The following is a 12,624-nucleotide window of genomic DNA, read 5'->3' on the forward strand; positions in this document are numbered from 1 at the left end:
CATGCCCGTCGATTGTTAAATGCTTATATTACGAGGTTCTGTATTACCTAATTAAATGGTTCTATTCGATAATTTAATCGAGAGCATTCAATAGACAATCGACAGGCTGCCCAACAATTCGTCTTGTGTTGGGCGTAAAAACCAACGCGAAGAAAACTAACGGTTTATGGAATTCAACCTGTCGACTGATACAAATTAACCCCTAACATTAGCGATGGGCAAAACATCGAGAATGTCGACAGCTTTAAAGCCCTGGGAGTGCAAAGAGAGCTCGCTATGCGAATGGTAATGGCTGGAGCAACATTCAACTCGATGCGGAATATCTGGGACTCACGACTGTGCTCGGCTAAAACTAAATGCCGCCTATTCGACGGTTGTATTCTTGTAGTACTGTTTTACTGTATCGAGTCATGGCATTTTACAAAAGCTCAGGGAAACCGTATACTGAACTTCGAAAACAGATGTTTGCAGCGTTTTCTGGATGTGGAGAGATATAACTTTAGGATTAACAGCCGACCGAGCAGCCTCTCATTCCACTAAGAGTGAAAATGCCACGTTCACGTGACTCGGTCTCGTGGTCCTGATGCCACAAGATAATTTCAACCGGCGTTCTGAAAAACCTCAAAATACCATTCACAGAGTGTATACGCGGATACGCGGAACCACGGGATGCTGTCATAGCTCGGAAAGATGCAAGACCTCTGTCGACGTGGATTCTTGGATAAGACGTGTGTTGTCCATACAGTTCTAGTAAGTGGCGGACATGTTCGAAGAATAATTAAATGGTTCATAAATTTCTTTTAGGTACCTCTCCGTACAGACAAATTTATTAACTTACTGCACCTAGTCGCTTCTACAGCGAATCTGCAAATTTTCTCACTACTACTTTATACCCACTCGTGGGATGCTTAACTCCAAATATTGTTGCTACTTGTTGCACTGACAAATGGTTACGGTATGCACGTGACCTCAGGGATATTTGGCATATTATACTGTCCCAAGGAACACAAAAATAAAGTAATCGCTTTCTGGGTAAGGCTGTAAGAAGGTATAATTCTCAAGTGTGAAGAAATATATTATAAATTTAAACACGTGTTAAATATAATGTTATTTTCAGTTGTCACGTCTGTGTCACGATATACATTGAAGTGTATTACGTAAACGAAATGTAATATTTGAGGACACTTTGCGGGTTTTGTATTTCTTGCATTTTTAGTAATACCTACATCAAAACAGGCTTCAAAGTATTCGTTCACGACAATTCTGCCTTAATAATCCGTTGTGTGCTTACGGCCGGTTGTTCTGTTTTTTTTGTTAGTAAAAAAATAAAACAGTAGCACTCGAGTGAACTAAATCACGCACTATACGGGAATCCCCCGAAAGCATATTGTTTCGTGAAAATATCCAATTTGCCGACTACCCTTGTCGCCGCAGTGACCCGGGAGCCCTCGCCCGCGGCTGGATTCGGTCCGGTGCGAGAGGGACGCGATGCCCTCGCGGCGCGGATTAGCCTGCGCGTCGGAGCGGGACGGAGATACGACGTGACGAAGGACCGGCTCTCCGGCCTGGCCCGCGGGCGAACGCGATGCGATCTCGCAAGGTTGGGACGCGGAAAACTAGCGTCTGTCGTGAAAACTGAAGGGATGTTTTTTTTTGTAGGGTCGCAAATATGTTACAACGTCTCTGCTTTATTTCGCATTGACTGTATTGTCAGAGAACCTTTTTTTAAATTTATAGGCTGGATCAAAATATCACGACCCGTCTAATGATTCAATTGTGGAATTGGGAAGTTTACTACACAATATGAAAGTTTTTAGAACACAAAAGTTTTGATATTAATTCTATCAACTTTGAATTTAAATTCTAATGGATTAAAGTTTTGTACTACATTTGTGTTGTTTTTTGGGACCATTGCAGCATGTTCAGGCAGTGTGTATACTCACCAAAAAGCAAATACACACTGTATATATACCAATACGTTACCATTGTTCCCAGTTATGTATGTTCAATAATTAGAATGTTGCATTCTTAAATCTTACGAATTATTCGTTGAATTAAAAAAATAATAATTAAGTACACTCACCAACAAGCAAATACACACTGTATACCAATACGTTACCATTGTTCCCAGTTATGTATGTTCAATAATTAGAATGTTGCATTCTTAAATCTTGTGAATTATTCGTTGAATTAAAAAATATTTAATAAAGTATTATCAAGCCCAAGTTAAAACAAAAAAAAAACCGTGACGTCGGTTAGTAATTAAAGTAATAGGTATCTACTTTGATTTAAAATACAAAAGCCGATCGCCAATAGAAAACTCAGTTTGGAAAGCGCTTCAGAAAGTATTAAGAGCCATTAGTTAAAATTTGTCGCAATTAATTATGGCGCCTATAGCATAGTGGTATATGTGCTTGGGCGCGAAACTCGAGAGATGCAGGTTCGATTTCTGCTAGGTGTCTTACTTTTTTCAAAATTACGTACGTTCAAATTAATGTTATTATTTTTTAATCAAATAAAATTGGAATATTATTGTGTGCACTCGAGCAGCGCATTTAAATGCTTTTGTATTATACGTACAACTTACTTTACGGTGAAATTATCGACGAACAACGTAGTATTTATTTTTTATCACAATGCTATTCGGCCATTTCTTCTCAAAATAACTGCAGAATTTGAAGATCTTCAATCAAATAATTAAAAATTATATCACTTTAAAAAAGCTTTTTTACACCGTTAAGTCATAGGTGGGTGGGTACGTAATTTTAGATATTATAAAATATATTATATTAAAAAAATAATTGAAAAATATCTCAGTATTATGATGTTTTGTTCAGGTTTTAATTAAATTTTATCTAACATCTATATTTCTAATTCAACGATATTTTTCTACGTTGACACTACATTTTACAACACCTAAGAGGGTCATAATATATGCCTCCACAGAATGGAGATTGTATTAATATATATTTTTTTTACAAGAAATGATTGTTAGCCACATCGCACCATCGCAACTAAACTGCCACAATCCAAAAAACGTCAAACAGAGAAAATCAGCTTTGAAGTTTCTACCTTTCGCATTTTTGTACTGTGTTTTTGAAATATGTTTAGATATTGAATGAAGTTTTGGCTGAATTTGATGACTTAGAGATATGAAATTTTCGGTACATGATAGACAATGAAACGTAGTAATTAACTCAAAACACGTATATTTGGACTTGTGGCGGTTTAGTTGCGAGGGTGCGACATGTTCAACCTATTAGGTCCATACTCTGTGTCCAAACACACATAAATTTACCAGACTTTGGATTAGAACCCGGGACTGACAACATTTTAACCTGATTCGTTACCACTCAACCATATTAGTAATATCTTATTATTATTATCATTATTAATTTCTTAAGTCCCGTAAGTATGACTGATAAGTACTTATGCACTATGAGCTCTATAGCTTACCTACTTCTAAAACTAACTCTTCGACATTGGCATGAATTCTTGAATCTTGGACATGAGCAATGAGATTGTAAAATAGCATATATTATATTTATAATATATGTCTTGTATTGTAAATAGATGACTCTAGTTTGAGGGGTCTAGACGCAAATAGTCAACTGATGTTTGGCGTATGTCGCTGTCCTCACAGTTATTTCGGTGGGCCGTCGCCAGCGGTCGCTAGTTGCTACTTCGCAAGCATTGATATGTTTTTACTCTCCTCGCGTACTTCACCCGTGAAATAACCCTCACGAAATACAATGTGTACACAGCCTCATGCCGCTGAAAATACACCCCGCTATAAATAGATTTATCTTATTTTATTCTCTATTTCATATTTGATAATAATATGAACTATTTTATTTTGTGTGCTTTGCGACTATTGTCCTTCGATAGAAATGCATTCTGTTGAGTGAGGTTTTGTGTAGATCTCGTTTTGTCACATATATTATTTTAGGAATGTGATTTACTTCCATATTATTTATTTATTAGAAATACCTATTGACTACATAACAGATTATTAATTCACGACGTTCACATCACGATATTTAGAATGACAAAAACACATAAATCAAATTTAAAGATAATCAAAGATTTAACAATGTAACATTATAATTATTGAACTCGGGTATCGCGCCCTCGCACATAGTCCACTATGCTAAAGGAGTCATACTTAATTACGTTACAAACTTAGCATTGCGTGGAAATATTGGGACAAAGTTTTCCGCTGATTACAAATCTGCCAGGTGCCACTTTGGCACTCCTTGTACTAACGGTGCCATCTTGTAAAAAATGTGTCTAATAAAAAAGTTTTTGAGTAATATTCATTTAGTCAATATTCATCATTTACCGTTGGCCTTACAGAATGTTAATTTCCAGATGAATGATTATAGGCTACATTGCATTTACTATCGAGATTTCTTTAAAGATTTTGCCAAATGTCTCAAGAGCAGAAGTGAAGTGACCTACGAGATTCAAGAGAGTTAAATGTGAGTATGGCTTATATCAGTGGTTAAGAACCACATATGAAACATAAACAGATATGTTCATAAACAGATATGTTCAAACACGCGCGTCAATATCATTTTACTCCCTACTTCAATTATAGTTTGTCAATTTATGGCTACGGCCGTATGTTGTAGCTTAACCACTTGGGAATGACAAAAGAAATGGCGTATTTCAAAAAAACACTACCTTATTCTTAGGTCAATAATTATTATAAAGCAATCATTATTCATAAGATGTTTATCACAATTGAATGGTCAAAGACATAGCTTATAATAAGTATCTTTAGAATTATCTTCAAATGTGTTAATCTTGCCATTTTTTTTTGAATAATAAAATGCCTAATTCTTGTCAAATTTGGGATCACAGAGATTATCAATATAATTTTTTATCGTGAATATTTTACAAAAATTATCTCGTTATAAATTATACTAAAAGTTTTATAAATGCGTTTAAAAATTAATAAACGTAAAAAATCTTGCACCGACAATCTTAACACCACTGCACAGTTATGTACCGAAATATGACTATATTCTAAGAGCGAGAGGTTTAAAAGAATACTATTTTATATAACAAAAATACTTTATGCAGTCATCAAATGTTTAAAATAAATATAAGGGATAATAAGGCTTCAAAATTATATAAATAGATTATCTACAACGTTTAAGGAGTGTCCAGGATCATGGTTTGAAAATACATTAAAAACTCAATTTTGACCTACGACGAGCATGATGTGGGCCGTTAATGGAATTTATTTGATGTGAAAATCAATTAATGTGATACCTGAGCTTGTCGGATTTTGCAGATTTCAGAAATAATGTTAGGTCGAATATTTGAAATAGCTACTCTGAATTCTTCGTCTAAATTCGTAAGTATTTCTCGTTTTTCAGTTTTTATATGTATTAGTTATTGTTGAGAAATTGAGCTCACACAAATATGACGTTGAAAACTGGAAGAAGATTTTAATTTTTAGAGTACGATCCATTGACAAGGTGACCAATTCTTCTTCTTCTTGGTACGAAAATTCACAATTCGATGTATCAATCGCAGCAAATGGATTTCGTATCCCGTCATATTTTTTTATATTTAAGAAAGGAAAGTAATACCTATGTAATCTTTTCCTCTAATAAATTCCAATTCGGCAAAATCGAAATCACATTAGAAAGATCTATCTATCGTCGGTTTTCACTATTTCGCAGGATTTTCTGCTTTTGTCATTTTTTTCGCAGTGCACTCGCAACAAGCTAGCGGTCCACCGGTTAACCGGTACTACTGCCTTATATAAAGGTGATCAAAAAGTAATCGTTTGACGAATTGTTGAAAGGTTAAATAATTATATGTCTTAAATTTAAAATAAAGACATCGAAGGAATTTCTTTTGGACGCGCTCTAAAATAAGCTCGTAGGAAACTTCATAAGGACCCCAGATAATATACATATATTCAATAATACTACGCACTGACGAGACTTACAGTGCACTTATGACATTTGGATTCTTGAATTGTTTGCCAGTAGCGCATGATGAATCCTAGAAGCTTACTTACACGTAGAGCTGTAGAAAAGATAATAACGATTCAAAAATTATGCCCAGATCGATCGTCTCAGAATGACGCTTTGATGAATGTTTATTAACTTAATTTTCTTGACCTAGAAAAAGTAATACAGAAACACTTGTCAGTATTAAATTCTAGTTTATTCTTAATTCTTATTATCAAGTAGGTACACCAATCCCCATGGTCGCTTTCCAAACGCGCAATAAATTGCGGAGATTTATATAATGCTAGCCAATCTACCCTTAAACTGCATTGTGAAACAGACAAATCATTTTATATACACAATATAATATATCGTACAGCAGAGTTTATCGATCCAATTGTTGCACTCAATATTACCTATATACGAGGGAAGTAGAGTGAATTTGACACAACTTTTGCATTATAGCAAACTACAATTCACGAAAACAAATATTGGCGAAGGATTTTTCGTTAGGGACGCAGTCGTTGTGGCTCTAAGGGTAGAAAAAAATCCGCTTTCCCTCCACCAAGAAAGTTTTCTCTATCGGCCGTTATTTAATGTCATATAATTTTTTAAAGGATATTGATTAATTGTGACAGAATATTGTGTTCATCTTAATTTCTTAAATGCATCAATCAATGAAATCATCATTTTAAAAAAAAACTCTCTTCTTCATCGTCGCCTAGCAAGATCATGATCACTCCGTAATAGACTGGTGAATTCTGAATATATTTCCCTTATAGAAAGTTATTAAAACATGGCTCAAGGTGAATCTGTCCAGCGGACCATGTGTTATGCCGTCCGCGTGGCTGAAATTATTGAGAAGTCCTTAGACTCCTTCACTTGGTCGGACCATTGTGCAGCGACTGTCGACACCAGTGGCGAAGGATGTAGGTAGGCTGTTAAGATCTGACATAAATAGTCTACAATTTACAGACGGTGTTGGTTAGTTTTAAAAAAATAATTGAACCCTGCCTAAACCAAACGATAATAGTTTTGGTATATTTTGGGCGATACGTCAAAATTGTGCACACTTTTTCATTCATACTTATTTGTTTTCGTTAGAATAGAATACATATTACACACTGTTGGTTTTTTTTTAATTCATTAAGCCCTGCCGAAACCAAACTATACTTAATTGATAAAAAAATATTGTTCTATCTATAAAATATCCAAAGTTATGCGTGATTTAATTGCATAATTGTTGTGGATATACAAGTATTTTTTGACTATTATCTATTATGGCTTGGTTTACGCAGGGTTTAACTGAACTTTTAAAACTAACCAAAATCATCTGTAAATTGTAATCTTATTGCATCGATAACAAATATGTATGACTGACGAAGTTTAGTGTGCACTATTTATGGCGGATCTTAACAGTCTACCTCCACCCTTCGCCACTGGTCAACACGTTTTCACGAATGATGCTTAACATTTTCCTTTCTGGTTTAGTGGCCAAAACTGTAAAACCCGTTGTAGACGTATATTCGTCCTATTTACTGTAATCCTTATACATAGTCCAGACCAACATTCATCTGATCGTAAACGGATAAACATTCCTCCAAACAAACTCCAGATTTTTTTTGTTTTCAATTTTGCAAGGTAAACATGTACAAATGTATTAACAAACAAGCAAATTAAATTCGATGGAAAAAATACTATTTCATAGAAAGTAGCGACGCCTGGTATTGTGAAATGTTGTTTTTATATGTATTATTATTATTGATGTTAATGGCCCTATCAAACCACACCCCGGCCCGCACCACACTCGCGTATTAACTATGTTTGGACGTGAAGCATCTTTCATTATGACTGGGAATGTCTCAGGAGCAGTGTTATCCAATAATGAAGTCGCCTTGCACTCAAATTTGCTTTGACTAAATTTACATGACTACCTATTCATGGGAGAGAGGATCATTTAGAGGCAAAATTAAAAATTGTAGATGTGGACTTTCCAAGCTACATTTAACTTTATATGAATGTGTGCAAATGAGCTTCGAGTGAATGGTTTTGTCAGACTCTTTGCGGGCGCAGTTTGGATAGCCGGTCTTTATTATTTTTAGTACATACGAATATATTAAATTTATCCTATTCACCGTTAATAGAACCCTTAGGCAGGCAGTACACATTCAATCTAACCGACTCGATCGCGATTCAGATTAAACTTGTGATGCCTGCCTAATTATAATTTCTAACGTCACACCCCAAAGGCATCAAAACTACGTCTTTATTATTCCATAATTGGACCTATCAATAATAGCATAATGCTTTTACCTATACTTTCTATTCTATAGCGTATCAGTAATCCTCATGTTAATAATATGATACAGACATTGTGGGAAAATGTCAAAATATAACAACAATGTAACAGCGATACACTCTGACGTGCGCTGTTTCTCCCGTGATTTCTATTGTCTCTCATATGTTACGTTTATTGTTCGCATGACGTCGGAGTAATGGTAATTTTATATGTTCTCCCAGGTGAGGACAGGTTTTCCAACCCCTTGTTTACCTGTATATTTTATTTATTTAATATTAAATGAGTGTTTCTCAAAATTAATTATGCGATAAATTCTAATAAATATTTCATAGATTTTCAACCATTTGGTATAGTATTGAGCAGTGGCGAAGGGTGGAGGTGAACTGTTAATATTCGCCATAAATGGTGCACACTAAACTTTGCCAGTCATATGTATTTGTTTTCATTGCAATAATACTACAATTTACAGATGATTTTAAAATGCAATTAAACCCTGCGAAAACCAAGCCATAATAGATAATAGCCACAAAATACTCGTCTATCTATAAAATATCTAAAATTATGTAATTAAATCATACATAACGTTGAATATTTTAATATTTTTATCTATTATGGTTTGGTTTAGGCAGGGCGAATTTAAAAAATTGAACCAACAATATGTGTAATATGTATTATTAATCCAACGAAAACAAATAAGTATGAATGAAAAAGCACAATTTTGTTGTATCGCAAAAAATATACCAAAACTTTTATGATTTGCCTTAGGCAGGGTGTAATTGATTTAAAAAAAACTAATCAATATCATCTGTAAATTGTAGTCTTGGTTCAATAAAAACAAATACGTATGACGTACAAAGTGTAATATGCACTATTTATGGCGAATCTTAACAGCCTACCTTCACTCTTCGCTACTGCTATTGAGTAATTACTGGGTGACGCAGTTAATATTAATTATAATACACTGAAGCCTACTTACCATACATATTGCACACCTACTATTCTTCTTCTTATTGTGCCATCCCCTAGCGGAGGTCGGCCATCAATGCGATCTTAGCTTGTCATCTGCTACCCGGAACAGGTCGGTGGAGCTGCACTCGTACCGATCGCGGAGGTTCTAAAACTACTAAATGCGGCGTCGTCGTCTGCTACGCTTACCATTGATTTTTCCTTAAATTACAAGTTGGAGAATGCTGTACTTTTGTCCTCTCATAATGTGGCCGAGGTACGGTATTTTTCCTGGTTTTGATTTCCCGGTCATATCTTATTAGATTGAAAACTTCAACATTTATCACCTGGTCAGTCCAAGGGATATTGTGGATGCATCTATACAGCCACATCTCGAAAGCTTCAAGTCTCCGTGACATCTCTTGGTTTAGCGTCCATATCATATAAAAGAATTGAGAGAACATAACAACGTACCATACGTAGTCTCAGACCTAGGTTAAGGTCTCGATTGCTAAAAGGCGTCTCTCAATTCTAGTTTTTATTTCCTGAGACTGGTCCTAATTCTCATTGACCCATGTACCTAAATATTGATCTACTACCTACTATTAATTGATATAAAATGTATTAAGAAATAACAATCACTTACTAAAATGTAAATTAATATTAAGGGGGGACATGCTCAGCGTACGTCAAAATGGAGCTTTTATGCTATTTTCAACGCATGATCCTGGGCATTCCTTAAACGTTGTAGATAATCTATTTACATAATTTTGAAGCCTTATTATCCTTTATATTTATTTTAAACATTTGATGACTGCATAAAGTATTTTTATTACATAAAATAGTATTATTTTAAACCTCTCGCTCTAATGTTTTAGAATATGGTTATATTTCAGTCCGTCCATGTGAAGTGGTGTTAAGATTTTTTATATTTATTAATTTTTAATAGCATTTATAAAACCATTAGTAAAATTTATGTCGACATTATTATAGTGAAATATTTACAATAAAAAATTATATTGATAATCTCTGTGATCCCAAATTTGACAAGAATTAGGCATTTTATTATTCAAAAAATGGGCAAGATTTACACATTTAAAGATACTGATTATAAGCTATCAGCCGTATTCATACACCTTTGAACCGCGCTCAACGCAGTCAGTGGTTTATCGGCCGAATAAGAAACCTATAAAAAATGAGATGCGCACAGGAATGCGCACGGAAATGAAACATGGCGGCGCGGCGTCCACCTCCTGTCAGTTTGACACATGACAGGAGCATACTTATATACATACGTAAATAGTCGGCAAAAATGAATTCATTACAAGTTTTTGTTGGTTAGAATTGTCATTATACTATAATATATGTAATACATATAATTATAATTGAGAACCCATCAATTTTGTAGATTTGGTAGAGTATTTGCGAACTTTAAACAGTAATTGTGCCGTTTAAAAAACGCATCATGAATTTTAATCCATAGTCTAGATACAATGTTCCCGTGGTTCGATTACTCTCTAAAGACGTCATAAAAAATGTGGTATTTCCCATGGATAAGATGGATTTACCTAACATTACGATAAAATAGGTACTACATAATAATATATGAGCCTACTAGGTAGTTACTGCTTTATTTAAGATATTATATATGCAATTGAAAGCAGTCTGCATTGTTTCAAAATATCACCTTAACTGTAATAAACAAGATTAAAATCTCAAACACGCTGGTAAGACTGTCATAGGCTGATTGGTATATGATAATAATTAGATCCTTTTTCATTTCTGTATAGTACATTGGGAAGGATTCTCGCAGTCAATAAATGTCATCTCATAACATAAATGAAGTTAGCTGCGAGACAAAAGTGTGGCCACTCGATTCCTAAATAAATATTTATATTGTTAGAAGTATAAAATAAATATGATGTCATAACTAATAAATTATTTAAAGTGCAAGATAATTATTCATTTATAATTATTAAATTTATATGGTACCGTTTGCACATTTTTACACCAAATCACAATTTCAATATTTTAAATTAATTATCGGGATATCAAAATTTAAGAATTCGTAACATTAGTCTCGGCATGGCGCGTATTTCGTCAGAGATGTGACGTCACTATTCAACAGAGTCTGTATATGTTTATGCATGAAAATTTGCATTAAATAGCTTGAATGTAGTTTGCTGTTCTATGTATACGCCAGTATGTCTTTGACCATTCAAATGTGATAAACATTCTACGAATAATGTTTGCTTTATAATAATTATTGACCTAAGAATAAGGTAGTATTTTTTTGAAATACACCATTTCTATTGGCATTTCCCAGTTTCTAAGCTACAACATACGGCCGTAGCCATAAATTGACAAACAATAAATGAAGTATTGAGTAAGATCATGGTAACACGCGTGTTTGAACATGTACCTTTTAAAAAAAAAATCGGTTAGGTCACTTGTTAACTTAATCGGTATATTTAGCGGTCATTTTACTTCAATTTTATAAATGTAGACTTCACCTCTATAGATTTTTTTAAATATATTTGGTTCTGATAGCTATTGATTTCTGCTAATAATTTACTTTATTGTCGAGCCCATGTGCACCGACCACTATGCCACACGGATCCTGTGTAATTTCGACAAAGCTAAATTATGTTTTTTCACAATACTCTATGAAGCGCTTTACAATTTGCGTTACTTAATGGCAATCGGCTTTTTTGTTTAAAATCAAAGTATTCAATTAGATACATCAAGTACGAATCGGTATCAGGATCACTCCAAATTTATGTTATAACGTACTTGTACTTGCTAATAATTTAATAAACTATTTCGAATCTGCGCTCTTCGGGAATCCTCTTCGTATTTGTTTCAAAAAGATTTTTTTCTAATATTTCTCTGAGATGTTTTCAAACTATGTAAGTATTAATTGAGTTAGCATTTACTTGGTAGAATTCCATTTTACAAGAAATGAAAATATAATTAATATTAAATTCTACAGGTTTTTAAAATTTTGTCGATAGCTATTTCGGTTATAACACCATTATCAAGACTCTTGATAATGGTATCTTGACATCTTGTCGCATAGTCTTCGCCTAGTATCGCCTAGTCTTGATAATGGTGTTACAACCGAAATAGCTATCGACAAACCTTTTAAAAACCTGTAGAATTTAATATTAATTATATTTTCATTTCTATGTAAGTATGTTCAATTAAAGGATGTTACACTTTTAAATCTTGTGAATTATTTGTAGATTAAAAAAAAAGTTTCTTAAATACTCCATATTTTATGTTATTTGTATTTATTAATAATTTTACTGTCTTTCGACCAAAAAATTCACAGTTATCCTTTAAAGTAATTATAGATAAATATTTGTCATACTTATCTGCTTGTCATGCGAAGTGTTAAATCGTCTC

At 33.8% G+C, this 12,624-nt stretch overlaps 1 protein-coding gene across 2 annotated transcripts in view; it reads left to right on the top strand.

Moving 5' to 3' along the window:
* The window catches only part of LOC147074653 (membralin), a 462,448-nt gene that overhangs the window by 407,152 nt on the left and 42,672 nt on the right, over positions 1–12,624 (top strand). The gene's annotated exons all lie outside the window — the stretch shown is intronic.

The sequence above is a fragment of the Rhyacophila brunnea genome, unplaced genomic scaffold, assembly GCF_057557595.1.
Source record: "Rhyacophila brunnea isolate RB1 unplaced genomic scaffold, BYU_Rbru_1.0 scaffold_16, whole genome shotgun sequence".
Taxonomy (NCBI): Eukaryota; Metazoa; Arthropoda; class Insecta; order Trichoptera; family Rhyacophilidae; genus Rhyacophila; species Rhyacophila brunnea.